Here is a 24,240-nt window from a genome sequence, read left to right as displayed (position 1 = left end):
TGTTGGCTATAGGTTTGTCATATATAGTCTTTATAATGTTGAAGTACATTCCTTCTATTCTTAGTTTTCTTAGAGCTTTTATCATGGAGTGGTGTTGTATCTTATCAAAGGTTTTTTGTGCATCTATTGAGATGATCAAGTGGTTTTTGTCTTTGCTTCTACTAATGTACTGTATTATATTTACAGATTTGCATATGTTGAATCACCCTGCATGCCTGGGATGAAGCCATCTTGGTTGTGGTGAATGATCTTTCTGATATGTTGTTGGATTTGGTTTGCCATTATTTCAGTGAGGAGTTTTGCATCAATGTTCATTTAGGAGATTGGCCTGTAGTTTTCTTTCTTCGAAGTGTCTTTTGTCTGGTTTTGGAATGAGCATAATAGTGGCTTCAGAGAATGAGTTAGTATTCCTTCCCTTTCTAGTTCATGGAAAAGTTTAAGGAGAGTTGGTATTAGTTCTTCTTCAAAGGTCTGATAGAATTCAGCAGATAATCCATCAGGTCCTGGACTTTTGCTTTTTTTGGGGAGACTCTTTATTGCTGCTTCAATTTTATTCATGTTGTATATCTATTTAGGTGGTTAATATCCTCTTGGTTCAATTTGGGTGGTCATAAGTATCTATAAATTTGCTCATTTCTTCAAGATTTTCAAATTTATTGGAATCTAGTTTCTCAAAGTAGTCTCTCATGATTTCCTGGATTTCCATGATATTTGTTGTTGTCTCCCCTTTTGCATTTCTGATTTTACTAATCTGGGTTTTTTTCTTTTCTCATTTTAGTCAGATTTGTCAGTAGTCTGTCAATTTCTTTATTGTATCAAAGAACCAGCTTTTTGCTTCATTGATTCTTTGGATTTTGTGTGTGTGTGTGTGTGTGTGTGTGTGTGTGTGTGTGTCTATTTCATTAATTTTGGCCTTTACATATTTATTTCTCTCCCTCTGCTTGTTTTGGGTTCTGCTTGTTCTTGGTTTTGCTTGTTCTTGTTTTTCTAGGAGTTTGAAATGTAGCATTAGGTCATTGATTTGAGATTTTTCTGTCCTTTCACTATACGCATTCATGGCTATAAATTTTTCTCTTAAGACTGCCTTTGCTCTGTCCCTTAGGTTCTGGTAGATCATGTTTTCATTTTCATTAACTTCCAGGAACCTTTTAATTTCCTCTGTTATTTCATTGATGACCCACTGATCATTGGTTAATGTGTTGTTCAGCTTCCAATTTTTTGCATATTTTCTGCTGTTGCTTTTGTCGTTGAGTTCTAGTTTTAATGCATGTAATCACATAGAATGCATGTGATTGTTTCTATTTTTTTCTGTTTTGTGCCCTAAGATATGATCAATTTTAGAGAAAGGTCAATGGGCTGCTGAGAAGAATGTATATTGTGAGGAAGTTGGATGAAATATTCTGTAGACATCAGCTAGCTCCTTTTGATCTATGGTGTGATTTAGTTTTAGAATTTCTTTATTGTTTTTTTGTTTGGATGCCCTATCTATTGGTGATGGGGGGTATTAAAGTCTCCACTACCACTGTGTTGGAGTCTATATATGCTTTTAGGCCCTTCAGAGTATGTTTGATGAAACTGGGTACACTGACATTGGGTACATATAGTTTGATAATTGTTATTTCCCTTTTTTTGGTGTATTTCTCCTTTTATTAGTATAGAGTGTTCTTCTTTATCTTGTTTGATCAATGTAAGTTTGATGTCCACTTTGTCTGAGATAAATATTGCTTCTCATATCTGTTTCAGGGGGCCATTGGCTTGTAAATCTTCTTGCAGCCTTTCACCCTATGCCAGTGCTTGTTTCTGTCAATGAGATGGGTCTCCTGTAAACAACAGATTGTTGGATCTTCCTTTTTATTCCAGTTTGCCAAATGGTGTCTTTTGATGGGGGGGTTAAGTCCATTAACATTCAGTGTTAATATTGATAGGTATTAATATCTGTTTGGTGTCCTGGAGGCTTCCTGTACTTGAATGGGCATAACTTCCTCTAGATTTGGGAAATTTTCTGTTATTTTACTGAATATATTATGAATTCCTTTTGCTTGGACCTCTTCTCCTTCTTCAATGCCCATGATTCTCAGGTTATGTATTTTGATGGAGTTGGTGAGTTCTTGCATACTCCTTTTGTAGGTCTTGAGTTGTTTGACTAACTCTTCTTTGTTTTCTCTTTAATTTCCATTTTTTCTTCAAGTTCTGAGATTCTGTGTTCCATTTGTTCTAGTCTGCTGGAATTACCTTCCATTGTGCTCTGGGTTTCCATTTTTTTCTTTTTTCTAAAGTTTTCCTTATCATGGGTAACTTCCTCTTTAATATTGTCTATTTTCATCTTTAATTCATTTATCTCTCTTTTTACAGTGTTCTATGTTTCACTTTGGTGTTTATTTAGGGTTCCTGTGAGTTCATTTATTTGTTTCTGTGTCTTCTCATATTCTTTATTTTTGGTGTCCTGAAATTTCTTGAGTGCCTCTTGTATGTTTTGGTTAACAGTGTCTAGTATCAACTTCTTGAAATTCTCAGTGATTACTTGCAAGATTTCTTCTTTGAGGTTGTTCTTATTGACATCATTGGGTTCCTTGGTGCATTTATCTTTGTTTTGCTGGAGTCCAGAACTGGGTATCTGTTTTTTTCATTTCCCTTGGAATGCTGTATTAAATTATTTTGGGGGGTAGAATGGTTTCTGTCTTTTTTTTCTTCTTCCCATCGCTCCACTTGGTACTGTGAAACTATGTTCTTGATAGGCTAGTTGGTAGTTTCAGTCACCTGTTTTCATTCCCTTGCTTTAATTTTTGTTTCGTGACTGTCTTGAGTTTTTAGCTAATTTGGTGTGATATTTCTGTCCATGGTCTGGGTGTAATTTAGTATTAACTAATTCACAGGTATGATACCTGACCAGTAGTTTATGTGTTATACAGAAGATACTTTGGTGGTAATATCTATAAGCAGTGGGAGTTAGGGGGTTAACATTTGTAATGCTAGCTATAGAAATTTGGGGAGTTAGATAGGGTGGCACTAAAGGGGGAGATGGAAGTGGGGTGGGTGAGTGGGGAAAGCAGTGTGGAGGCTGCTGTTTTTGCGATCTTTGTTTTTGTTTAGGTACATTTCTGTTGCTGTAGAAGAGGATATTTGTGTTAGGGATTGCAGGGTTTGGGGTTTGTGTAAAGTTGGTATAGTAGGTTATTCAGTGGGTGATGAGTGTGAAGGAGGGAGGGTTAGTCTGGTGACAAGTTAGGAGAGAATGAGAGGGAAAGGGGATGTCTGGGGGAAGATAGTGGGTGAAAAGAGACAGAATGAGTTGTTGGAGAGGGGAACAATGGGTTTTAGCACAGGAGAAGGATGAAAAGTGAAGACAGTGAGAGTAGGGATGAGAGGATGATGATGGTAAAGTTGATAGTAGAGAAAGAGAAAAAAACAAAGAAAAAGACAATAAGAGTAAAAGAAAACCCACAATAACAAAACTAACAACAACGACAACAACAAAAACAAAGAAATCAATGGGGAGAGATGAACAAAAAAAAAACAACAAAAAACTCCAGGTTCAGGAACAATAGAATTTCAGTCTTAGTTTAAGTTCTGGAGTTACTCCTCCAGCATCCAGTCTTGGTGTTGGCATTTAAGCAGGTTTGTCATAGTCTCTTCAGGTGATTGCCTCGTGAGTAGTATTTTTTTCTTCTGTCTTTCAGCTGCAGCTGCTTGGTCAGCTCCTCCCCCAGTAAGGTGTGGCAGTTTGAGTTTGCATGCTGTCCTCAGGTTCAGTATCAGCTCTGTAGTGTACTAGTTGTCCTGCTTTGGAGGTTGCTTTTCACTGTGCTTGTTTACTGGGGTCTTGTTTCTTTTCCTTGCTCCCTTTCTCTGGGATAGGGTCAGTGATCTGTCAGCCACCCCCCTGCTGTCAGTGTGTCATTGAACAATGGTTCATTGTTTGCTTTTCAATTTTGCAGAGCAGTTTGACTTTAGGTGCTGCTCAATGGCTCAGGACATGTTTTTGTGATCCACTACCTGATTGATTGATTGCTTTCCCTGACTTAATTTTTGTGTTGTGGCTGACTTGTTGTTAGTTGACATGCTCTATCTGATTCTGGTCTGGGGGTGTAATTTAGCATTAACAAGTTCATAGGTTCAATGCCAGATCAGTTGTTAATGCATTTTATAAAAAACTCCTTGATAATAATATCCATAAACAGTCGGAGTTGGGAGGATAATGGTTATTAGGATAATTAGAGATTATGGGAGATTGGTAAAGGTGGAACTAAAAGAAAAAAAGGGGGTGGGAAAAGCAGTGAGTGGGTGGGTTGAGAGTTATGGGATTTGCTGGGGGTCCTCGTATGTATTTGGATGTATTTCTGCTTTTGCAGTGGAGTGTGTAGGGGGGAGGAGTAGTGTGGTGACAGGTTGTGTGAGGATGAGAATGGAAGGTGAAGACAGAAGAAAGAGTGGATGAGAAGGGGCAGAAGGAGTAGTTGGGAGGGAGAACAATGGATTGTAGTACAGGAGAAAGAAGCAGACTGAAGAGGATGAGAAAGAGATAAGAGAAGAGTGATGATGGAGTTAATAATACAGGAATTAAAAATGAAAATGAAAGAAAATAAGAAAAAAGATATGCAATAATAATAATGATAATTTTTTAAAAAATAGGTTCAGGAACGTGGTTCAGTTCTGCTATCAACAAAAGTTCTGGAGTTATTCTTAGGTGTCCAATCCTGGTATTGGCATTCAAGTGGAAGCTCTGATGTGGTCTCACCAGGTGACTGGCCTATGAGTGGTATTTGAACCTTCTGTCCACAAGATTAGTTGGAGTTGTGAGATGAGGTTAGACTGCCAGCTTTTGCAAGGTGGTCAGAACTGTTGTTTTCAGTAGAGGGCAGTTATGTTGCTCTTCAGCTGTAGGTCTGATTGGTCAGCTCTTCCCCCAGCAAGGTGGGGGGGCAATTCAGTTTTGAGTGTTGCCCTCTGTCCCAGATATTGGCTCTGGGATCCACCTCCTGCCCTGCTTTGGGAGGTTAGTTTCCCTCTCTTAGCCTTTATGACTCTTCTGATATCTGCTGGGTGCTGGTGGCTCCTCTAGGTGGTTGGCTTGTCAGTCCACCCCCACTCTCAGCCTTTGCTGCTTTATGACATGTCACTGAGAGTTCAGTGCTGAGACCTTGGTTCCTTGCCACACTCCTGACAATTCAACAGTGAGAGATTGGCTTTTTGTCCCTCCCCCATTTCTTCAGGGTGGGTTCAACATTCCACCCTCTCCCTCTGATGTTGGTGTTAGATTACAGTTTTCTGTTTATGGCTTTCAGTTTTGCTGGGAGAAGGTTCAGTCTGCCCAGGGGTTGTGCTAGGTTATTTTCCTGGGGTGGAGGGGTGGGTAAGGGAGTTGTGCATTGTGTATGATGGTCACCTGTGTTTTCTGCAGTTTCACACAGGTGGCTTTGGGTCCAGTTGTTGGGGAGAAATAGCATCATTTGCCTCAGCATTATGAGGCTTTCCATGGGCTAGGTGTCCAGGATGTCACAGCATTTGACACTAACTGAAGCTCTGTCTTCTACTTGTTGGGAAAAGAATGAAAAGAAAAGAAAAGAAAAGAAGCGGCTGGGAGCTTTTTTCCCAGGGCCAGAGCCAGACTCACCTTGCTGGATGTGTGGGGATTTTCACAGCCATTAGGTGCAATTAAATGCTGATTTAAGGGTCAGTCTTTGAATTTCATCTGCACCTAATGTGGTGTGGTTATCATTTTGGCTAGGAGCAATCAATTACCCAAGTGTGGCTCCAGCATCTCAAAAAGGTTTCCTAAGTCACAGAGCTTAGGAGATCTGATTTCCCACCTTAGCCGCCATTTTTTCCCCCAATCAGGAAAGATTTATTGAGTACATCCCATGAACTAGGTATAAGTAAGGCTCTGTTTGATACAAAATCAAATAAACATTTCTTCATCCCTAAAGGAATTTATTATAATTTTTGTAACTAACTGACTACAGCAAAAGACGCACAAGTACTCAAACCTACAGAGATTGATTTTTTCTCATTTACAGACAGGGAGAAGAGGCAGAATTGGTTTCGCTTTCCCTGAATACTGAATACAGCACTTTGGTCCTGTAAAGTTGCCAAGACAATACCAACTGTCTTTGACAGCATATGGGGGTGGACAGTCACTCACAAACACAAACTCAGTGATTTTGTAAGCCTACTTTATAAGATGATAAACTAAAAATAAAGGATATTGTCAAGATTATGTTTTCTCAAATTATAATAGCTTAATTTGCCAGTTCGTGGAGAGTGGATTCTCCAGAGGTGTTCTAACACCTCTGGCAGTTAGAAATGTGATCTAAATGTATTAGAAGATGAAATTTCTTTTGCCTGTGTACTTCAGGACTTTCTCACTGAGCAGTACTACAGGTAGCATGAAGAACAGAGTGAAATATACTATGACACTCTTCATTCCTGTGTTCCTTAATAGATAACCCTTTCCCTATATCAGATTAAAGAATTCTGTAGTGAGGAAATTATGAATAAATAAGTTCAGTCAAATAGCTTTCTATACGTATGTAGTTCAATCAGCAATTTAAAAACTAAAGCTTTGATAGCCTGAAAATACTTTGAGTAGTATTCAGGATGTCAATGTTGCTTCTAATTTCAGTAGGAAACACAGAGTTGCTTTTATGAGATATAGAACTGGAAAGTACTATACTTTTGATGTTATCGTTTCACTAAAGTCAATGAAAAAGCCCAAAGGAAACTGAATAATTTGATTTTTCATTTTGTATTTTAGTCTACACATTTCTTTTACCCTTATGACACTACTTAGTTAAGCATGAATATTATATATAGAATAATTCATTAGGTTAACTAAGAGATTAACAATAATGTATTCAGGAGCACTTGATGATAAAGAAAATCAGGGCTGAAAATAATCTCAGCCGATATAAGTCACTGACCTTTTCAGAACACAAACTTAGTCTCTATTAATGGCTCTGTGGATTCTCCATAGCCTTGTTCTAGCAAAAAACCTTGTAATTTCCTTTTTCTGCTTGTTAAGAAGGACCAAACAATCACCTTCTTAATTAAAAGGAAAGGCCATATATTAGAAGAAATCTCAATTATGTCAAGGTGAAAATAAGTCATTAATCACAAATTATAGAATAAATCTAGGAGAAAGCTCTACTTTAAAATCTTAAAAGAAAGCATAATATTTTTATAGAAGAATATTACTCATGTGTGATCATGGAACTATAAACACCAAAGGCAGGGATAGAAAAAAAAGTGAATACTGGTTTACGGTTGGTACCTCAGTCATTGCTACAAGGGGGGCACTTCGTATGTTACTCAAGGCAACATCACGATGCTGCCAGAGATGATACCTGTCTTTAGTTTGCCCAAAAACAGAAAGTGAGATTACTTGTTAATATCCCAAAATAGTGAATGGATGAATGAACAAGAGAGTGGGTAAATGAATAAGTGAATGACTAAAGAAAGACAAATATCACATGATTTCACAGATTTGTAGATATTAAAAAGTTAATCTCATAAAAATAGAGATAGAAAGGGGTTTCCAGAGTTAGGAGAAGGTAGGAAGAGGTAGGGAAATGGAAAAGTTGGTCAAAGTTACAGTTAAACATGAAGAGTAAATTTTGGTGCTCTGTTGTGAACCATGGGTGTTCTGTTGAGCCATAAGGTGACTGTACAATATATTGTTCATTTAAAAATAGAGGATGCTGATGTTTCAGCACACAGAAATGATAAATATTTCTATTTATTATGTGTCAATTCAAAAAATAAAGTGAATTATTTTAGAACTAAAAGGGACTTTAAAAAGTCATTTTTTGTTTTCAAATGTAAGAAAGCATCAAAGATCAACAACCTTCGGCAAACAGCATTGCAAACACAATTTCATAAGCAATCACAACACATTAATTTCATTAGAGCTTTTAGAATTATTTCTAGCAAAATGTTACCATATTACTAAATTTTTCATTCTGTGACAAAATACTTGAGAAAAACAATTTAAAGGGAGGAATTATTTATTTTGATTCACAGTTTCAGAAATTTCAGTCCCTCCTGTCAGGAAGGGTGTAGTAGAGCAAAACCGTTCACATCATAGAAAGAGAGGATGCCCACACTCTGCTTTCTCCTTTTTTCCCTTTTATTCCATCTGGGTGCCCAGCCTATGAAATGGTACTACCATTTAGTTAGTCCTCTCTGGAAATGCCCTTAGAGACACACCCAGAGGTGGCTTTTACTTCTATCTTAGGCATTTCTCAATCCGATCAAGTTGGCAACCAAGATTAATTATCATGACTACTAATAATAGAAAATGAAAGTTAATTTGTTATTTTTGGTTTTGTAGAATGAAAATTTCCAAGACTTTATCTACACTCACCTGAATGTCAACAGGCTGTTTTAAGTAAGCACAAAAATTTTAGATTTATAACTAGGATGCTAAAAAATGCATGTGAGAGTACATCACATAAGTAATTTTCATTTACTTGTGTATTTTGGCAAAATGAAAAAAAATTGTGAAAACCACTCACATAGAGAATTTGATGTAGATTTAAGCTCAGAATCTGAACCTTCTGATTGTATATTTAGTAATCTTCCTGCTCCAACAATTAATAATTTTTCTGCTTAGTGCAGCATCTGAAAGGCACCCTTGTAACATTATGCTAAAATGAATACTGCACTTGATATCCTAAAATCATACATACAAATACCAAATGAAATGTCAAATTAAAATGAAATTTCAAGATGGGCGCTAAAGAAACAGTTAGATGACTGTTAAACTCACGACCAACATTAAGAATCTAAAAGAGTTTCAAGAGTTTTTTTTTTTTTTATTGGCAGTGCTAGGGTTTGAACTCAGGGCCTTGTGCTTGATAGGTAGGCACTTTACCATTTGAGTCAAGCCATCATCCCTTCAAGAAGAGTTTATTAGTAAGGTTCCTAAGCAGGATTTTTGAGAAGAGCAATTGGTATTCTGGGAGTTGTCCTTTAACATGGAGTCTGCCTGTCAACTCCTCCGCTATTTATAACCCAATGACCAGGCATACCAGACAATATACCACCAACTCCCCCAAAAAAGCTGTGAATTTAGATAGTTTGTGCAGTTGAGGGTCAGAAGGGAGGATCTTGTCATTTCACCATGGTAAACTGGATGGAATCAGTGTGAACTTTTCCTGTGAAAAATGGTACCAATGCACACAGCATCACTCCCATTCCTTATTAATTTGGCTTATTACTTTATACCATTGACTTTCACTTCAGCATCATGAAATACATAATTTTTAAATCCATGTCATCTGGGATATTATTTCAACAGTACAAAACTATTGGCATATTCCTATGCTATAACATTAGCTTCCATGTATTAATATGTCACAGGCAGCTTTTCAACTATCATGTGTGACTGACTTTAAGACTTACATTTTCTTTACATCTTAAACAATCTGAAATCAGAATGGTGTCTCAAATTACTGTTGACTAGGCAGTCATCATGGTATAGTTTCATTATCAGTCTATGTGTTGAATTTAGAAAAGGTAGCATCAAACCTTACAGAATGGGTAGCAATGTCTTAAAAGAAAATTTGGAAAAAATCATGAAGACTGTTTTGATAACTACTGTATCACCAACAGTCTTGACATGGCCTGTATAATACTGCACAGAAAAATAACAGGACACAACATGATTCGGAAGAGTCTGAGTATAGCAACATTTCAGAAACAGCTAAATAGTTCTATTAAATGATTGGTTTAATATGTACATTAGAGTAAAATACGAAAAATCTATGTCAAAAATCAGTTTAAAACAGCTCTTCCAGTAAACATGACATTTCTTTTTTATATTTATTTTATTTTATACTATTTTCTTTTTTATGCTATAAAAGGAAAAAACTTATAACCTGTGGCATTTTAGATTTGACATAAGATATTATAATTAAAATCTATTATTCTTTTACATCTAAGGTAATATGGTGAGAAATACTGTAAATTGCCTCAAAAACCCAGACACAGTACCTATAGAGCTCACTGCTCCTCAGTCTGGTAATATAACGTTTAAAAGTGCAATTATTTTGTTATATAATTTGTTCTACGTGACCTGATTTCTAATGACTATCACATATTTTTATAATGCTTTCCCAAGACTGAAATCGCAGATTTTCAAAAGTTTTAGAATTAAGTGAACTTGATAGAGAATTGTTCAAAGAGAAGTCGTTGGTAAAAGAGATCTTGCAAATAGGCAGCTAACATTGAATACAGGAAAATCAGCAATAATGATAACATTATATAACTTCACAAGAATATTTTACTTATTAAAGGATTAGTAGATAGCCTTTGGGAAAAAATGCTAAAACTTTAGACTATGGCAGGAATTATCATGCTTATGAATCTGCAGCTCAAGTTCAACAAGAAGTTAAGGATTTTTTGGTATTTGCATGCATTTTTGATGTAAAGCATATACTTCTGTACTCTCATTTTTAAAAATCATTTTAATGGTTTCAGAAATCATCCTACAGTCACAATTAGAATTTAAATTTTGTTAAGCACCATATAAAATAACATCATTTTACTATTTTTGAATTTCAGTATTGAATATAACATCTTATCACAAAATTTTATTCATTATGTTATGAAATTATGTTCATTAATTTAAATAGATTATGAACTGAATTTTCTGGTCTTTAGGTATCTTCAAGATAAAAATTTATTGTCTCTAAAAATTTTTACTTTATGCTCTCTAGTGCTAATATCTAGTTTGCCTTCATTCATAAGTGAGAAATGCTTCCTTTGCTATCACAATTTAGGTCAAAGTGACAGTGTTGCATGGGAAGGGGTAGAAATAAAAAAACTGGTATAACTCTTTCTACTAAAATCTATGACATGCTTCTTTTGTATCCCTCATAGAAATACATAAGATCAGTAACTTTATGGATCCACAGCCAGAGTACATTATAAGTTTAAACATTAGCTCAACCACTATCTGTGAACAAACTGTGAAATAATTAACTTGTAACTTAAATAACTTTGCAAACATTATAAAAGAATAAAAAGCCCCTTATTTTCTTCCACTGTCCCCCCATAAGGGTACTGACTCAACAATTATACACGAACTAATTTCCTAGGTGAGAAATTCAAAAAACAATAAAGAGAATACTGTACCCCAGGCAAATACAAAACCAATCATCTTGAAACAAGCAAGAAAATTAGTGGCACAAATAATCATAGTTCTTTTTTCTGTATCAGTGTGGCACATCAGAAGGCCCCCAGCTTCCAGTTTAACCATGGTGAGCAAAAGTGAAGCCTGAAATATATGTCCAATATGCAAAAATTCTAGGTGACATCCAAGGAACAGAAATCTTTCTCATGTTACTAAGAGCTTTGAAGGGACGCAGTACACTCCAGATGGCTGGAGGCTGCTGAGAAAAAAGATGAACTGTGGTGTATTCTAGCTGCAGAAAACCTGTGGCAGGCACAGCAGACCAAGGCTGATGTAGCTTGAAAGCTTCTACATCAGGGAGTAATGAGAAGAGTGGACATGACTTTGGTGATGGTCATTTTAGTGAGTTGAACAAAGTATTCTTTCTTGCCTGACGTGGAGTGCTAACAGAATCTGCCCTACATTAGAAGCCTAGGGGACACTGAAAACAGGAGACAAGGGTAGATCGTAAGTGCTCCAGAGAACCTATGTGCAATGGAGCTACATCAAAGAGAGCAAGAAATTATGAGCATCCAGGAGAAAAACAAAATGACAGGAAGATCCCTTACATTGGGAAATAACATGAGCAAGTCAAGAAAACATCATTCTGAGTGTGGTTAGCCTGGCCCAAAAGACCAAAAATCGTATGTTCTCCTTCATATGTGGACATTAGATCAAGGGCAAACACAACAATGGGATTGGACTTTGAGCACATGATAAAAGCGAAAGCACACAAGGGAGGGGTGAAGATAGGTAAGACACCTAAAAAATTAGCTAGCATTTGTTGCCCTTAATGCAGAGAAACTAAAGCAGATACCTTAAAAGCAACTGAGTTCAATAGGAAAAGGGGAACAGGAACTAGAGAAAAGGTTAGATCAAAAAGAATTAACCTAGAAGGTAACACCCACGCACAGGAAATCAATGTGAGTCAATGCCCTACATAGCTATCCTTATCTCAACCAGCAAAAACCCTTGTTCCTTCCTATTATTGCTTATACTGTCTCTACAACAAAATTAGAAATAAGGGCAAAATAGTTTCTGCTGGGTATTGAGGGGGTGGGGGGAGAGGGAGGGGGCGGAGTGGTTGGTAAGTGAGGGGGTGGGGGCAGGGGGGAGAAATGACCCAAGCCTTGTATGCACATATGAATAATAAAAGAAAAAAAAATAAATGCATTTAAAAAAAAAAGAAAAGAAACATCTTCAAAAACATTCTCAAAAATCTATGAGGTCCTTCAGACTTTCTAGTCTGGTTACTCCGTAAGGACTTCCATTGTGCAAAACCAATCCATGGTACTAGAAGAGATGACTTTTTGGGTTGTTTTTTTTTTCAAATGTACAGATTGCAGCATAATGTGGTAAGGTATAGGTAGAAACAGAGAAACATGGCCCAATTAAATGAAACAATAAATCTTCAAAATTTACCCTTAAGAAACATAAGCACATTAATTACCTGGGAAAGATTTCAAAATAACCATCATAAAGATGTGCAACAAACACACAAGAAAATAACACATGAACAAAATAATATCAATAAAGAGATAGAAAATATGAGTTCCACATAAATTTTACAGATAAGGCATACAACAACTTGAAAACTTGACCAGTATAGTTCAATAGCTGACTTGATCAAACAGAAGAAAAAGTAGAAAAAGTTTTAGAAAGTAGACATTAGAATTATCCAATCATAAGACAAAAAGAAAAATGAGTGAAAAGATAGAAAAAACATAAAATAGAATATTAGACATTATGTCCTTAAATTTTCCTGAATAAGAAGAGAGAGAAAAGGATAGAAATCCTAGTTTAAAAAAATAATGGCAGAAAAATTCCAAAATCTGAAGAAGGAAATGAGTATCCAGATTCAATAGAAGCCCAGCAGATTCCTACTAGGATGAATCAAAAAGTCCATACTAAGACACAATGTAATTAGATTATTAAAAATCAAAGACAAAGAGTTTTAAAAAGAAAAGACCCTCCATAACACTATCAGCAAATCTCACAGATTAATAGGTAATATACTCAAAGTTGTGGGGCAAAATGCCAACCAATCCTTCTTTATCCACCAAAGATTTCCTTCAATATTAAAGAATAAATTGAGATTTTTTTCAGATAAACAAAAGATGAAGAAGTACATGGTGATTAGAATTGTCCTACAAGACATACTGAAGAAAGTCCTTTGAGTTGAAATGAAAAGGTGCTAGATAAAAACTCAAAAGCATATAAAAGTTAAAAGCTCACAGCTGAGATAAATGAGCAAATAGAGAATGGTGTAGCAGTGTCTTAGTGCATATCACCTGTCATTCAGGAATAAAAGTTAATAGATGAAAGTGGAAAAAATATATAAGTGTAAACATATGTTAATGGATAGCTATGTTATCTCAGGCAAATGATTTCAACTTTTCTGGCTCTGTTACCTGATCTGAAAGGATAAGGATGTAAAACTGTAGTACCTTCCAGGATTAGTGGGCTTTTTTCCTACATAAGATGAACACAGTTAGACCTTCCTGCTCCTATCTTATGGCACATTTGCATACTGCATCATAATCAGCAGATCAAGTCCTACATGTATGTTTCTTTCTCAGGTACCTGAAGATGGGAAAAGGAGATATATGGTATGACACAGAGCAACATGCTCTAGAATTTGCCTTTGCTACATTCTTTTCCCCACATATCCACATTGGCTTGCTCAAACATCTTCTCTTTCTGACTCCATTATTTTACTTCCAAAAATATTTCTTCTTATAATTTCTTTTAGCTCTGCACCATTGTCTTATGTTGTTACAGGCTCTCTCACCTCACCTCTTCCAATGTCAATTAATTCATTGTACCCATTATTCCAATCAGTCCTGCAAAGGAAATGAACATTTGTAACTTAAATCTTTTCCTTTTGTCTGCATGAAACTTTTTTAAGTTGCCAAAAGTTCTCTATATCTCAATTCTGATATAATCATGCATATTACTGAACATAATCCCAAGGTATACCCTTGAAAAGAGACTCAGCTTTGGCAGTACCAAAGTAACATCATTGCCAGACCCAAGATGTGTAATTAAAATGGAAGAACACAATGCTTTTCTTTTTATACAAAAGTGTTAGTTGTTGAAAGAGTACATTGTAGAGTCCATGTCTTAGCCAATAATTAGAAAGGAAAAAACAAGTTAGAGCTATCCTTTCTCATATTTTTAGGAGATTCTACCATGGTTTTTGGCCTCTAAATAAGATACAAATATTTTAAACAAATTGCTTCTTAAATAAGCAATTATTTATCAAATATCGCCTTTAACAAATTACCTATACTTTCAAAAAGAATCTTAACGTTCTTTTGGATACTTTTATTTCTACTTGTTTATATATTTATCAGAAAACACAAATGTTTACTTGTCATTACATATACTTAGAGATAGTATCCAGATGGCATGGAAAAACTAAACTGGCTAAAAGCGATTTATTCATTGTTTTACATACTATGACAGATTATGGAGTTCTGTCTAAAGCATAGACAGAAATGTTAGGCTAGCACCTAACATTTCACTCTCATTGGTCAAGCTAGTTAAAAAACAGTACTAGGCGCAATAAGAGTTTCAAAGTTCTTCTTTTGACACTTCTAAGCATGATTAATATTGGCCTTAGTTGAATCTGCAAAATAACAAAATTACTTTTCAATAACAGATCAAACTAGCTAGAAACTTCTTTCAATCATCTCAGCTATTGAGTAGTTTGTGCTTTAGTAAGTTAAGGAGTCAGATGGGCAGGTGCTTCTGGATTAACCTGAGTCACATTCCTTTGGGTATATCCCTAGGAGTGGGATTGCTGGATCATACAGCAGATCTACATTTAGTTTTTTAAGAAGCCTCCATATTTTCTTCCAGAGTGGTTGCACTAACTTGCATTCCTACCAGCAGTGTATGAGGGCTCCTTTTCCCCCACATCCTTGCCAACACCTGTTGGTGGTGGTGTTTTTGATGATAGCTATTCTAACAGGGGTGAGGTGGAATCTTAATGTGGTTTTAATTTGCATTTCCTTTATGGCTAGAGATGGTGAGTATTTTTTCATGTGTTTTTTGCCATTTGAATTTCTTCTTTTGAAAAAGTTCTGTTTAGTTCAGTTGCCCATTTCTTTATTGGTTCATTGATTTGGGGAGAGTTTAGTTTCTTAAGTTCCCTGTATATTTTGGTTATCAGTCCTTGTTTGATGTATAGCTGGCAAATATTTTCTCCCACTCTGTGGGTGGTCCCTTCAGTTTAGAGAACATTTCTTTTGTTGTGCAAAAGCTTTTTAATTTTATGAGGTCCCATTTGTCCATCCTTTCTCTTAATTGCTGAGCTGCTGGGGTTATATTGAGGAAGTCTTTGCCTATATCTATGTTTCCAGAGTATTCCCTGGTTTTAAAGTTCTTGATCCATTTCAAGTTAATGCTAGTATAGGATGATAAACATGGATCTAGTTTCAGTTTTTTGCAGATGGATAACCACTTTTCCCAGCAACATTTGTTGAAGGGGCTGTCTTTTCTCCATCATATGTTTTTGGCTCTTTTGTCAAAAATGAGGTGGGCATAGCTGTGTGGATTTATATCTGGTCCTCTATTCTGTTCCACTGATCTTCATGTCTGTTTTGTGCCAGTACCATGTTATTTTTATTGCTATTGTTTTGTAATAGAGTTTGAAGTCAGGGGTTGTGATACCTCCAGCATTGCTCTTTTTCCTGAGTATTGCCTGGGCTATTCGCAGTCTCTTGTGTTTCCAAATGAATTTTAGGGTAGATTTTTCAATCTCTGTGATGAATGTCTTTGGGGTTTTGATGGGAATTGCACCAAACATGTAGATTGTTTTTGGTAGTATAGCCATTTTAACTATTTTGATTCTACCAATAGGATTGATTTTTCTATCTCTGTGAAGAACGTCATTGGAATTTTGATGGGGATTGTGCTGAATTAGATTGGTTTTGGTAGTATACCATTTTCACAATATTGTTTTTGCCAATCCATGGACATGGGAGAGATCTTTCCATCTTCTGATGTCTTTGATTTCTTTCTTCAATGATGTATAGTTTTCATTGTAAACATCTTTCATTTCCTTCATTAAATTTACTCCTAGGTATTTTTTTAGAGGCTATTGTGAATGAAATTGTTTTCCTGATTTCTTTTTCATTCTACTCATTGTTGATATATAGAACAGCTACTGAATTTTGCATCCTGCTACTTTGCTAAAACTGCTTATGAGGTTAAGAGCTTTATGGAATAGTTTTTAGGATCTTTTAGTATAAGATACATTATTTGCAAACAGGGATAATTTGACTGCTTCCTTCCCTATTTGGAAAACTTTTGTTTCTTTCTCCTCTTATTACTCTGGCTGGGAATGCCAATACAATGTTGAATAAGAATAGGGAGAGACATTTGTCTTGTTCCTGACTTTAAAGGAAATGGTTTCAATTTTTCCCCATTTAGTGTATGTTATGTTGGTTATAGATTTGTTATAGATAGACTTTATTATATTGTGGTAAATTTCTTCTATTATAGTTTCCTCAAAGCTTTCAAGAAAGGATGTTGAATTTTTTCAAAAGGTTTTTCTACAATCATTTAAGATAAGCATGTAGTGTTTGTCCATGTTTCTGATTATATGCTGTATAACATTCATTGATTTGCACATTTTGAACCATTCTTGCATCCCTGGAATGAAACCAGCTTGTCATGGTGATAATCTTTTCAATGTGTTGTTGAATTCATTTTGCCAATATTTTACTGAGAATTTTTGTGTCTGTTTTCATTAAAGAAATTGCCCTATTCTTTTGTTGTTGTGTCCTTGTCCACTTTGGAGTGAATGTTTGTCTTGTTTTGTTTGTTGGTGGTACTAGGGTTTGAACTCAAGGCCTTGTGCTTGGTAGGCAGGCACTCTACAACTTCAGTCATTCCACTAGCCTTTAGTTTTGGAATGAATGTGACACTGGCTTTATCAAAGAAGTTTTGTAGTGTTCCTTCCCTCTCTATTTCATGGAAAAGTTTGAGGAGTATTAGTATTAGTTCTCCCTTAAACATTGTCTTCATTGGGAGACCCTTACTGTTCAATCTCATTGCTTGTTATTGCTGTATTTAGGTGGTTTATATCTTCTTGGTTAAATTTTGGTTGGTCTAGTGAATCTAGATGATTTTCCATTTCTTCGAGATTTTCTATTTTATTTGAATATTGGGTTTCAAAGCATTTCTTAATGATGCTCTGAATTTTATTGGTACTTGTGATATTCACTTACAACTCTAATTTTATTGATTAGTTTCTTTTCCCTCCTCCTCCTAGTCATATTGGTTAAGGATTTATCTATCTTATTTAACTTTTCAAAGAACCAACTTTTTATATCACTGATTCCTTGTATACATTTTTGTGTTGTCGCTGTTTCTATTTCACAGGTTTTTTGGCACTATTTGTTTATTGTTATTATTATTATTATTTCCTCTCATGTGCTTGTTTTGACTTTAAATTGTTCTTGTTTTTCTAAAAGCTTAAGTTGCATAATTACATTATTTACTTGTGACTGCGCTGGTTTTTGTTTCTTTTTTTTTTAATAGAGGTACTCAGAACTATAAACTTTCCTCTCAGCACTGCTTTTACTGTATCCCAAAGGGTCTGGTATGTTATGTTTTCATTTTCATTAGATTCCAGACACTTTTTTATTTCCCCCCTTATTTCTTCAGTGACCCATCAATTATTCAACAATGTGTTATTCAGATTCCTTGTGGTTGAATATTTTTTATAGTTTCTTTTGTTCTTGAGTTCTAGTTTTATTCAACTGTGGCCTGTTAGAGTGCAAGGAGTAATTTCAACTATCTTTGTGTCCTAAAATGTCATCTATTTTAGAGAAAGTTCTATAGATTGCTGAAAAGAATGTGTATTATTCTGCTATTTGATAAAATAATCTGTAAAAGTCTGTTAAGTTCATTTTGTCTATAGTGTCACTTAATTGTGAGGTTTCTTTTTGACATTTTGTCTCAATGACCTATCTATTGGTGATCATAGGATATTGAAGTCTCCCACTATCATTCTTTTGGTTCTATATGTGCTTTTATGTCCAATAGTGTTTATTTAATGAAGTTGTATACACCAACATTCAGCACATATATGTTAACAATTGTTATTTTCTGTTGATGTATTCTTCCTTTTTAAATATAGAGGACATTCTTTCTCTTCTCTCACTAATTTTGATTTGAAATTTACTTTATCAGATATAAGCAGAGCTACTCCTGTCTCTTTTCATTGCTCATCTGCTTAGAAAACATTTTTCCACTCTTTCATCCAAAGCAAATGTTTGTTTTTGTCAGTGAGATGCATTTCTTCTAGGCAACAAATTTTCAGGTCTTGCTTTTTAATCCAACTCACCATTCTATGTCTTTTTATTGGGTAATTGAAACTACTAATGTTCAATGATAATATTGAAAGGTATGTGGTAATTCTTGCGATGCTGGTGCATTTTTAATGTGATTCTTTTGTGCTCTTCATTTGCTATCTACTCAGGAGATTAGTTTATTCCCATATTTCCATGGCTATGTTTATCTTCATCTTCATTGTAGGATTCCTTTGAGAATGTTCTGAAGTGCTAGTTTAGTGGTCAAAAATTTCTTTAGCTTTTGTTTATAATAAAAGCTGTTTATTTCTCCTTCAATTATGAATGGTAGGTTCATAACTGATATGTTGGGGTGAGTAATAGAGGTTGGAAGTTATTCTCCCTCAGTGCTTGAAATACATCTTTCCATCCCCTTCTTGCTTTTAAGGTTTCTGTTTCAAAATCTGCTGTCATTCTGATGTGTTAGCCTTTATAAGTGAGTTAGTTTTCTTACCAGAAGGCTTCATTATTCTTCCTTGGTCTCTGTATTTAATGTATTAACTATAATTTGCTATCTAGAGATTCTATTTCAGTCATGTCTCTTTGGAGTCCTGGAGGCCCCTTATTCTTGAATGGACATCTCTTTCTCAAGATTTGGAATTTTTTTTTATTATTTTGTTAAACATGTTTCCTATGCCTTTAGCTTGCAGCTCTTCTCCTTTTTCAATGTGATTTATAGGTTTGGCCTTTTAATGGAGTCACAAAGTTTCGCAAATTCCATTTTTATGTAGTCATTGTTTTCCATATATGTATCTAATTTTTGTGTTATATTTACTTTGTCTTCAAGCCATGATATTCTATATTCCACTTGATTCAGTCTGTGGGAGAGGCTTTTGAGTGATTGTTTTTTGAATTATGTAGTTTTTCATTTCCAGAGGTCCAATTTGTTTGCCTTTTATTTCAGACTTTCTATGTCTTTATCAAATTCCCCTTTCATGTCTTGTATTCTCTTCCTTATTTCATTTAGCTATTTATTTGCATCCTCTTTGAATTCATTCAGCTTTTTGTATGCTCTGATTTCCTTTAAATGTCTCTTTGATCCTCTTTGAATTCATTTAGCTGTTTATTCATATTCTCTTTGATTTCATTGAGGAGTTTATGAATTTCTTTTTTCATTTCATTCATCATTCTTTTGAGTTCAGAAATTGGGGTTTTATCTGCATCACTATCCCTCAGATCCTTTGTTGTGTTGTTGTTGACCTTTTGAGAAGTCATATTGCCCTTGCCTTTTTATATTTCTTGTGCCTCTATTTTGAGATTTGCTCAATTTGCTAATTTGTCAATTAGTTGGTTAGGGATTTTACTCACCTAAAGTGACATTAAGTCTTCCCTTGAATTATTTTCTATGTTCTGGTAGGACTGATTAGTGAATAGGTCGATGTGCCATTTCTGACCACTGGCCTGGGGGTATAACAGCAATAACAAATTCACTAGTTCAATACTAAGTCAGATATTTACATGAAGTAGAATACTATTGGTGGCATTATGTACATAACAAATCACATAACATATAAAGGAGAATAGTGTTCTTATATGGTACAGTAGAGGCCAAGAAAAATAAAACTCATTTGCATATGAGTTAAAACTTAGTAATAATATGGGGAGTGGGGAAGGAAATAAAGAAGGAAGTAGGAGAAGGGGATGAGGATTGCAGATAAATCCCTAGTATGTAGAGATATAGTTCAGTTATTGTGGAGAAGGGTATTATTATCAGAGATTGCAAAAGGATGGAAAGGTTGAGAATAATACAAGAAAGAGGTAGAATAAACCACAGTAGAATGGTTTATAAACAAGTGCTAAGAAAAATGAAGAAAAAAAGAAATCAAAAAGTGAGGAGAATAGAATATATAAAGAGATAAACAAATTGAAACTTTAAAAAATGTTTTAAAGTCAGTATTTCTTCTTTACTGAGGAGAAGAGTGAATGTCTTCTGGGCTCTTTCAGTATACTGGATGCTCCCCTCCAATCTCTGGTCCTCAAGGTTTTCTCTGCAGTTCTCTTGTATTTATTCATGTGTGCCTTCAAGGCCCTGGATTTCTAAGGTCTAACCTGGGGGGTGGAGGACTTTTGGATTAGGGCAGCTACTATAGTGAGTTGGGGCAGTTCCAGGCACATAAGGTAACAGTTGGGAGTCAGTGGTGGGGTCTCTAAGCACAGGTAGTGGGTTAGAAAGCACTATACTACTTTCTGAGCCTGAACTTTTCCTTTTCAGGAAATAAAATATCTGCTTTGGCTTGTCCACAATAAGTTTTCTTTACCCATTTCCACCTCTAGATTAATGTTTCATTTGTGGAGTAAAGAGTGAATAGCTGTGCATGTAAGTACATTGCTGGGCTGGAAGGTGAGTTATGGACTATAGCTATCTGACCATCTCACTTCAGTGCCCTGCTTGTTGTGGAGTAGAGACCCAGATGCTGATCTCTAGTCATTTAGCCAGCTCACTTCCTGTCCCTCCTTTGGCAGAAGAGTCTGGACTGAGTGGTTTTAACCACCCAGGCTAGTCTTGGAGCTTTTAATCATCCTACTTAGGAAAAGATTTTCTCTGGGGGTAGATGCTTTTATCCCTGCACTGGGAGTAGCTGAGCAGCCACCCTCATTAGTTATAGCACTGGTTATAGTAACATTCTTGCAGTTTCACCCTCTCCTCCATTGGTCTGGGGTCTGGTCTGAAAGCCTTTAATTAGCCCACCTAGCCAAAAGATTTCTTCAGGGATTCAGATGAATTTGCTTCCACAGGCTGAGCTGGCCTATGCAGTAGCTCTCAGAATTGAAATCAGCTCACCCACCTGATTGGTTTCCAAGCTGATGGTACACAGATGCTGCTCAGCTTCTGTCCAATGGTCCACCCAAAGCTTGCTGATGTGCTCTTACACCTCCATGAAGTTGTTTTGGTTACAGGATGCCACTCACAAGTAGCTCTTATGGGAAGAAATTCAGGTCTGAGCAGAAAGGGGGGGGGAAACTGGGCAGGGAGGGGCACAGGATGGAGCAGGAACAGGTTCAAGTCTTCACATCCATAGCAGATTTGTGCTTTTAAAGGTTTAGTTAGAAATTGTTCTCTCTAGTTACTATCTATCCTCATACTGGCACCTTGTTTTTTGGTGAATTAATTTACCCACCTCTCTATGCAGCCACATATCTAAGGTTTTATTTTAGATTTGTGGAGTCACAGGGAAGTGTGCCTGTAACTAATCCACCACTTTGCCTTTAATCTACTTATTTCTTCACTAGTTAAAAGGTAGACAAAGATAAATTTTTTATATTTGTTTTTATTTCTATTATCCTGCCACAAATTACTTCATCTTCTTATATTTACAGCTCTTGTGCAAAACTTTAAAATGCCAAAATTCTGACAATAAAAATTGAATTGTATTATACTCATTGTTTTAAAACACTAATGTGGGAAAGTATATTTGTAGACATTACTAAATAGTGCCTTATATATATGATGTATAATATAACACATCACATACACACTTATATATATAATTGTATACTGGTACAGATATAATGACTAGATTAGATAGTAGGAGGAAAAGATACTACTTCAAAATAAGAACAGAAAATATTACCTGAAATCTAATAAAATTTTGTGAATTGCCTGAGTTTTATTAGAACATACACTATAGCAAGGAACAAAATTTGAAGTAAAGTTGCCTATCAGATGACAAATTAGCAGGATTCTTTTTTTTATAATCTAGATGCCATTAGAGTGTGTTTGTCAACATATATTAAAGACAATTTCCTGAATAACTCTGAACCTTCCCATAGAGTTAAGGTCAGGTTCTACATTGTTTGCATTTCAGTGTGACAACCCTAGTTAAAGGATATGCAGAATAGATGGATAAAGAACTTCTCCTTTCCTTCCATTCTTCAAAGAAGGCCTCAATTTGAAATCCCCAGAAAGAACTGCCTCACATGCTAAGGTGATGTGGATAAGCCCTCCTTAATCAGGGATGACACAAAATAAAGATTTTTCAGGGCAATATCTCCTATAAAGGATAAGGATTCTGACAATGTCACTGTCTGCAAACATCTCCTAATGACACCAGGTAAAAAAAAAATTCACCATCAGCAGTCTCTACCACTTATTCAGCTAGTCATGGACCTAAGTGACCCTCACTCAGATTTCTGCTGCAAGATTTAAGAAGATGGAGATGGAATTCTGCTTATAAGTAAAAGTAACTTAAAAATAAAAATAAAATAAAATAGGAGACATGATCATTACTATGGTTTAAATATGATTTGTGCCCTCACGCAACCCTCATATTTGAATGTAATCCCACTGTGTAGTATTAAGAGAGTGAAAATATTATCAACTGATTAGAGGTAGGCCTATGGAATGTGATTAAGATTAGATAAAATAATTAGGGTGGAGACTTTATGAATGAATTCTGGTGGCTTTATAAGAAGAGGAAAGCATAGAGTCCTCTTCACATGACTATTCCAATCTTGAGAGCCTTCACTCATTTTTGTAAAATATCAACCCTTAAGGAGAATACCATTACACCAGTTGCAGAAAAGTCACAGTCCTAAACAATAAGATCACCACAGTAGTGGATAGGGGACACATTGGTGTGTGGTGTACTATTATTATTCTGAGAAGGTCTCTGGGTAGTCAATTTTCCACTGTGGATGCTTTGGAAGATAAGCTCAAAGAAGTGATAAATTTGAAGCATAACAGTTATTTCTTCAGACACCAAAAATTGTAACAGATAAAGATTATTCTGTGACTGCCAATTCCAAGATTGAGGTGGTAACTACAAGCATCCTTTAAGAAAAGAAGAATTTTTTCAATCTGGTGCAGAGAGATGTTAATGTGTTCTAATTTATTACTCCTCAGATCACCACTTACAGTCCTATTTCCATCTTACTTGTGATTTCCAACTTAGTGGACATTCTCACATCTGATACCTACAAACCGGTGAATTACTTGCATGGATTGAAAACTGATACAATGTGGATTCCACTAGATTTCACTATCTTGTGAAAAACCTTGACATTCACTCCCTCCTCACACACACCAAGCTACCATAGATGGATTTTGGGAGAACATAGCAACTCTAGTGTGGCTATGTGGAATGGAAACAATTTGGCAGGTATCTCTGTCCAGGAACTGCATGCAGAAATGGAAACAGATGATAACAGTGAAAGTCATAAGGAATGAAGGGTATAGTATTTTACTTGAAAGTGCCAATGAAATCATCAAACTAAAGGGATGCACCAACTGGACTACTGGATTGGATGTGGCTGATCTCATTGAATCCATGATGAAAAATACACCCTGTGCCAACATTGGTGAAGGGGATGTATGGCACTGAGAATTAAGTCTTCCTGAATCTTCCCTGTATCACCAATTCTGAGGGATTAATTTGCATATCAATCAGAAGCTGAGGAATGATAAAATTGCTTCACTCAATAAAAGAGTAGATAACTTGTGGGATATCCAAAAGGACCTAAAACACCATGAATACTGATTTCCAGGCTAAAGAAATTCTAAAACTATAGTATAATTAACCTTGAGCCTTTACCCTTCATCATGTACATAAATCATTCTTTTGTCTTCATTGACATGTGAATTCGGGTTCATAGGTTCAATGCCCATTTTTTTGTTTAAAGCTTGCAAATAAACCTTTGAACAAATAAAATTAACTATTATAGTGTGAAAACACAAAAAAAAGAAAGAGGGAGAGAGACCAGACAGAC

General features: G+C 35.6%; 1 pseudogene; it reads left to right on the top strand.

Annotated features, from left to right (window-relative positions):
• The first annotated feature begins 23,487 nt into the window (after positions 1–23,487).
• On the top strand, positions 23,488–24,011 carry LOC109687946 (L-lactate dehydrogenase B chain-like; annotated as a pseudogene).
• Positions 24,012–24,240: the final 229 nt, after the last annotated feature.

The sequence above is a fragment of the Castor canadensis genome, chromosome 9 (genome assembly GCF_047511655.1).
Source record: "Castor canadensis chromosome 9, mCasCan1.hap1v2, whole genome shotgun sequence".
Lineage (NCBI taxonomy): Eukaryota > Metazoa > Chordata > Mammalia > Rodentia > Castoridae > Castor > Castor canadensis.
This window is presented reverse-complemented; position numbering and strand designations above follow the sequence as displayed.